Source organism: Rattus rattus, chromosome 7 (assembly GCF_011064425.1).
Source record: "Rattus rattus isolate New Zealand chromosome 7, Rrattus_CSIRO_v1, whole genome shotgun sequence".
NCBI lineage: Eukaryota > Metazoa > Chordata > Mammalia > Rodentia > Muridae > Rattus > Rattus rattus.
This window is the reverse complement of record NC_046160.1, coordinates 22,579,349-22,586,578: the sequence shown is the minus strand read 5'-3', so window position 1 is coordinate 22,586,578 and position 7,230 is coordinate 22,579,349.

The window sequence follows — 7,230 nt, the reverse complement described above, 5'->3', positions numbered from 1 at the left end:
CCTAGTTAAAAGAGTGTTTGACAGGGCTTGGAGAGATGGCTCAGAGGTTAGAGCACTTGCTGCTTTTGCAGAGGACCTGAGTTCAGTTCCCAGCACCGGCATGGTGGCTCACAACCATCTGCAACTCTAATTCTAGGAAATTTGATGGTGCCTTCTGACCACTGCAGGCACCAGGAGTGAATGTGGAGGAGCCCTCCATACCCACACACAGGCAAAATACTCAGACACATAAAATGAAGTGGATTAATCTAGAATTTGTAATTGATACTTTTCTGAAATTTAGATCTCATCAGGCAGCTACCTTTTCTTTGCAGTCGCTAAATTTCACAGCATATAGTGGGTGCCACACTCCCTTTGCAAAGCAGAGCGTGGGGAAGTGTCTTCGACCCGTGGGTCGTGACCCCCTAGTCAACCAGCCCGTTCACAGGGGTCGCCTGAAGACCATCAGAAAACACAGATATTTACGTCATGGTTTATAACAGTAGCAAAATTACAGTTGTGAAGTAGCAGCAAAAATAATTTCATGTTGGGGATCACCACGGCACAAGGAATTATGTTAAAGGGTTGCAGCTGCAGAAAGGTTGAGAACCACTGCTCTTGACCATAGTAAAAACAACCATGCAGAAATGACAGAACACCTGGCAGGCAGAGGCAGGGGTATTGCTGCAAATTCTAGGCCGGTCTGGTCTACATAGACACTTCCAGGTCAGAGCTGCAAAGATGGCTCAGTGGTTAGGAGGTCTTTCACAGGACCCAGGTTCAATTCCCAAGCACCCACATGACTGACAGCTCACAACTATTGATAAGTCCAGTTCCAGGGGACCTGATGCCCTCACGCAGACACATGCAGGCAAAACAGCAGTGCGCGTTAAAATAAGTTCTGGGTCAGCCAGAACTGTTCACTGTAACAAACAAAAGAACTAACATCTGTGCCCTGCGCCCACCCTGGGACTTATCTGGGACTCAGGGCCATGTGAGAAGACCCGTCCCTCGCTCAGTCCAGCAGCCCAAGGTTCTGAGGCCTCTCACGCACCAATGGCACCACACCTGCCTGGATAGATAGTGCCTGCCTTGGATCCAGTGATCAGTGTCAGGGGCCAGGCTGTCCTCTGATGAGAAGCCACCCAGGTCCTTTTTAGTGCAGGGATTTAGACCGAACAGCCTCGCACCAGGGCTGGAGAGATGGCTTAGGGCTTAAAAGCTGCTCTCCGAGAGGTCCTGGCTCCCAGCACCCATTCTATTGCCTCCCAGTGGCCTGGCATTTTAGCTCCAAGGGATCCTATACCTCCTCTGGCCTCTGCAGACACCTCATGTGCAGGTGCATACCCATAAGTCCGCAGCTCTGCCATTGCCACAGGCACAAGACAGAGGCCAGCAGCTCTCTCTCTGCACACTTCTCCCACCTGTCCTAAATGAAATGAGCAGAGGAATTTTCATGAAGATCCACCTAGGGCAGCAAGACAGGGCACTGCTAGTCTCGTGGTGAGTAGAAGGGAACTTGGAGCAAAAGGAAAGAGTGCCCCAAGCCCCTGCAGCTTCCCAGCATCTCAGTGCGTACCTACGTAGGGAGAACTGGTCAACCACAGATGTGTCCGTGAAGGTTACAGCAGCCTTTGAAGGAGGGAGACGAGAGGCACGTGGCAGGAATTGCAGGTGTGGAGTTGAATGTTTAATCTCTCGACCATCATTTCTTCTCAGGATTATCCCAGAACGAAATAAACTTCTGTCTGAGAAGGGTTATATACACAAAGTTCTAGCAGCATGGATCATGTCAACCAGAGCTCTCAAGTCAAGCAGAAGGCAGGGCCGGGTGCCACCAAGGGGACAGATGATGTTCTTGGAAATAAAAGTTAAGTCTCTTCTGCTCTGGTTGGATGATACTTAGCACCTCGTTCTCACTCTTTGTTAATAAACTTAAACAATAAGCACAGTTCTCCCGAGGAATGCTGACAGCCTGTGTTTATGTGTTTATGTTTATGTCTCTGTCTCTGAGAAGCTACAACTGTTATGTGGATTTTTAACAAAACGAGTTTTGTTAATACAGTGTAATAATTGAAGCCAAAAGGAGAGGTGGACTCCTCCCAAATGTTTCTCATTCCTGAGTGTTTCTTCACTTTCTTCTCCTCCTCTCTTCTCTCTTAAAGCAGGGGCAGAGGCCTATCTGAGACCATCTCTGATGAGGCCCAGGCTGAGAAGCCAGCTTGTAAGATTGTCCCTGTCATTCTGAGAAGAGTCCACAGAGGGGTCACTGTTGTCCCCTGCTGTTTCCAGGGGGCTTTGTCTCCTTCTCTGCTCTTCTTCCTAGAAGAGGGACTCAGGAATAATCTGAACCCTAAGCTTGGTGCCTGGGCCTCAGAGAGTGAGGTGGGAGGAGAGGAGAATGGAGAATGTATATGAACACAAGACAGGAACAAGAAAGCAGTGGTCACCTCTGCGGTTTAGTCAGGAGTTCTGTCTTTTGGCTAAAAGCAACAGAAACCAAATTAACTAGTGTCTTTGTTAGGGTTTACTGCTGTGAAGAGACACTGTGACCAAGGCAAGTCTTAGAAGGACAACATTGAATTGGGGCTGGCTTACAGGTTCAGAGGTTCAGTCCATTATCACCAAGGTGGGAACATGGCAGCATCCAGGCAGGCATGGTGCAGGGGGAACTGAGAGTTCTTTATCCTCATTCCAGGCTGCTAGGATGAGGATCTTATAGCCCACACCCACAGTGACACAGCTACTCCAACAGAGCCACACCTTCTAATAGTGTTCCCTGGGTCTAGCATATACAAATCACAATTAGCTTCATCCCCAAAGGGAAGGCAGGCAATGGCTCACAGGAGCTGTCCGTGGAGCCCGCAGAGAGAAGCAGCTGGCCTCAGGGAATGGATGCTCTGAGCACACAGCCTGTCTTCTCTCTGCCTGTGGGGTCACCCACAGCCTGCAGCATTGTGAGGCCCGGCTTCCAACCTCACAACCCCAGGCCACGGGGAGACTTCTGCAGGGTCCAACTTTGTTCCTCTCTAGCTCTGACGAAGGAATGGCAAGAGTAACAACCATAATGCCCTAACCACAGGCCAAAGGGAGTGCAAATGGTACCAGCCACTTTGGAGGGAGACTTGCCAGTGTCTGTTCCGATTTCAGATATCAACACTATTGATCTGCCATCACTTCTTAAACTCTAGACCGGTCACTCACACATGGGCCTCCAGAATGTTTCAGACAAACTTCCTGGAGCCAGAGAAAGTTACCGCAACGGTGCCATACATCCTAACTGTCCCACTTCAATCACAGAATATTTTGTACTCCGAAAATATGGCAAGTGTTCAAAAAGAATGAGATATGTACTACCACAAAGCCTTAAGACATCTTGGTAAATGGGAAAAGCAATTTGCAGGATGATATATACAATATGGTCTCACTTCAGTGTAAACAAAAACATTGAAATAATAAGATATTTCTATATGCAGGCTTGTAACATATGTTTCTGAGTATATGCAAATGCATAGAAAAGGTCTGGATTCATACTAAATTGTCTTGTTTATCTCTATAGAGTAAGACTAGAAGTTGGAATTGACAGAGACAGTCAGATTTTAAGTTTTTCCAATGATAACTTTTTCCATATACTTGAAATTAATTTTTTAAAATTAAAAGAAAAGGGCTGGAGAGATGGCTCAGTGGTTAAGAGCACTGACTGCTCTTCCAGAGGTCCTGAGTTCAAATCCCAGCACCCACATGGTGGCTCACAGCCATCAGTAATGAGATCTGATGCCCTCTTCTGGTGTGTCTGAAGACAGCTACAGTGTATTCATATAAAATAAATAAAAGAAAAAAAGACCAATGGCTGCATTCTGATTGACTTTGGCTCAGGACATGTCACTGTTTCTAGTTCAATCACTGTGGCTAAGGGAATCATAGGGTTAATAGTTGGCATGACTGGTCCCAACTGACTCCTATGTCCACCCCTGTGAATCCTGGAGTCACGAGAAGTTGGCAAGTCCTTCTGTGATGACATGTTGGATTGGTGAAGCTGGGCAGACGACGCAACACATCTCTGTAGTGAGAGTGTATAGGTGGGTATCCATGGGTGAAATACTACGTTCAGTGTGTTTCTATTACAACGTAGGTTGACTGCCCCATAGCCCAGAAATCTGAAATCTAAACCATTCCACGGGTGGTTGAGATCACAACACCTTTGTTTCTGTAGTTCAATGTACATGTATAGTGTAGATGACCTATACAAACAAGACTACTTAAAGTGTTGTTCATTAAACTTAAATAAGTTCAGGCTTGAAATGGTGTATATGGAGCACGGTGACTTTCATATTCAGACTTGTGTCCTGTCCCTAGGATACTTCAATTATGAATATGAAGATGTCCCAAACTTTAGAACTCTAGGACACCTCTAATCTCAAGCATTTCAGACAAAGGACTCCCAGTGTAACTTCAAAGGGGGAAGGCATCCGTTGTGGTCACTGATGTATCCCAGGAGCCCAGGCGTGGTCTCGGAATACCGCAGGTACCCAGCTTATTAAGGTGGGAAGGAGGCAGTCCTGCTCGCCTCTGTGATGGAGTGCTGCTCTACAGGTGCACAGGGCGGACAAGGGCAGCTCCTTCCTCAAGGTTCGTGCAGGCACAGAGGGGAGACTGGAGCAGGAAGTCAGATGACAGCAGGACAAGGTCCGTGCTCGGCACATCAGGGAGTGGCCTGGAAGTGTTACCTGTATGGGTTGGCTGTGAGTGGATGTGTGTGAGACTGGGCAGGGTGTCTCTGGCTATCACACATGGTTAAGTGATGCTCCCCTTCCCAGGGGACAAGGGTTGGCAGATGAGCCCTGGGCTTGTGTCAAAGCTGCACAGATCTCCATGGAAGAGACTGGGAGGAAGTGAGAGAGGCGGGTCACTTAAGAGTTCCAGCTTTTCAGTCACGCTAACTTGTCAGGGTCCTTTCTCTGCCTGAAAATTATGGGTTTGGTTATTATTATTTATTTTTGTGAGTGTGGCACAGGTGTCCGACGGTGAACAAGTGGAGAACAGATCTCTGGGGTCAGTTCTATCCTTCCACAGGAGACGCCTCCAGGAGAGCGAAGCAGGGACTCCAACCCAGGTCATCAGGCTTGGACAGCCTGTGCGTTTACTGCTGAGCCACCTTGCTGGTCCATTTTTAAGTCTCTCTCTTGCTAGGCATGGTGGCACACGACTTTTAATCCCAGCACTGGGAAAGCATAAGCCGGTAGGTGTCTATGAGTTCTAGCCCAGACTGGTCTACATGGTGAGCTCTAGGACAGCTAAAGTTATAAATTGAGACCCTGTCTCCAAAACAAAAACGAACGGAAAAGTGTTTTAGCCAGTGAACACTGCTCTTCTCCAGCTCACAGCAGTCGTAGGAGCATCAACGAACCCCCAGAGAGCTATGTTCTAAGGAAGCTTACTTTGAGGAAGGAAGGAGAAGCTGACTGCAAGGAAAGAACAGCAGAGGATCCGAGAGCCCGGAGCCCCGGGGGACAAGGGGGGTAGCGTTCAGCAGCAGAGCCCTGGGGGGTGGAACATGGAGCTTATTGAGGGAGGAGGGAAAGAAGAGGGGGTAATCTGAGGTAAAGAACAAAGGAGCTAGGGATTAGGGAAGAGAAAGATTAGGAAGAGAAGGGAGGGTGGGCGCGGGAGGGGGGGCGGATTGGGAGGGGAGAGGGGGGGGTGTGTCCAGGAATGGGTAGCAGCAGTGCGAACATAAGCTGTAGGTTGAAGGCCCCTGGAGCTCTGGAAAGAGAATGGAGCCTCAGAAGCCAGCTGGTAGGAGCTAATGAAAGCTGGAGAGCAAAGGGACAGAGAGGTAAAAAGAGACAGTGCTTCCAAGGGGGCAGGCTAACTTCCTGCCCAGGGTGTGTGGTGTGCGTGAGTGCGTGCGCACGTGCCTGCGTGCCTGCGTGCCTGCGTGCCTGCCTGCCTGCGTGCCTGCGTGCCTGCGTGTCTGCCTGCCTGCGTGCCTGCGTGCCTGCGTGCCTGCGTGCCTGCGTGCCTGCGTGTCTGCGTGTCTGCGTGCCTCCGTGCCTGCGTGCCTGCGTGCCTGCGTGCCTGCGTGCCTGCGTGCCTGCGTGCCTGCGTGCCTGCGTGCCTGCGTGCCTGCGTGCCTGCGTGCCTGCGTGCCTGCGTGCCTGCGTGCCTGCGTGCCTGCGTGCCTGCGTGCCTGCGTGCCCTGCGTGCCTGCGTGCCTGCGTGCCTGCGTGCCTGCGTGCCTGCGTGCCTGCGTGCCCTGCGTGCCTGCGTGCCTGCGTGCCTGCGTGCCCTGCGTGCCTGCGTGCCTGCGTGCCTGCGTGCCTGCGTGCCTGCGTGCCTGCGTGCCTGCGTGCCTGCGTGCCTGCGTGCCTGCGTGCCTGCGTGCCTGCGTGCCTGCGTGCCTGCGTGCCTGCGTGCCTGCGTGCCTGCGTGCCTGCGTGCCTGCGTGCCTGCGTGCCTGCGTTGGGGCTTGAACCTAACGCAGAGTGCATCCATACTGGTACCTGGGAGCTACACTGGCAACCCTTGGCTTTCTGCCTTTCTTCCCGCTCTGATGCAACCGCACTGACCACCAGAGTCCAGGCTGCGTTCTTCAGGTTTGACAGATTTTCTGGCTGAAGGAACTTGAGCATTTTAATTGCTACAATCAAAGTGATGTAGTTGCTGAACCTTGGGCTGGGTTTGGATGGCTGAGTTTCCCACAAGGACCTAAGGGGAGAAAGGGGATGTGTGGCTGGCAGAGACTACAAGCTTCCAGCTCTACAGCTCTGAACTGAGCAGACTCCGGGATACATTTTTCTTAGATTTAAGACAGTGTCTCTGTCTCTGCTTGTGGATCAGGATGTAGCTCTCAGGCCCTTCTCCAGCACCTTGCATGCCACTGTACCCCTCCACGCCCCTGGCCATGGTGATAACAGACTAACCCTCTGACACTATAAGCAAGTTCCCAATTAATTACTTTCTTTTATCAGAGTTGCCTTGGTCATGGTATCTCTTCAGAGCAATAGGACAGTTACTAAGACAGCGTCTGAGACAACAGAGTCCCGGTTTCTGGGGCCAGTTCAGCCCCTTACCCACAGTGTGACCTGACATATCATTTCCTGATTTTCCTGATCTGCAAGGAGAGTGTTAAGCTAAACTACGTGTTTGCAACTTGGGATTTATAGCTTCTTCAGTTGTTATAGATGGGCTTCAGGGTACTGTAGGCAAAATTCTCTGCGTGTTTATATCTTAGGGGAGGTTTGCAAAGCT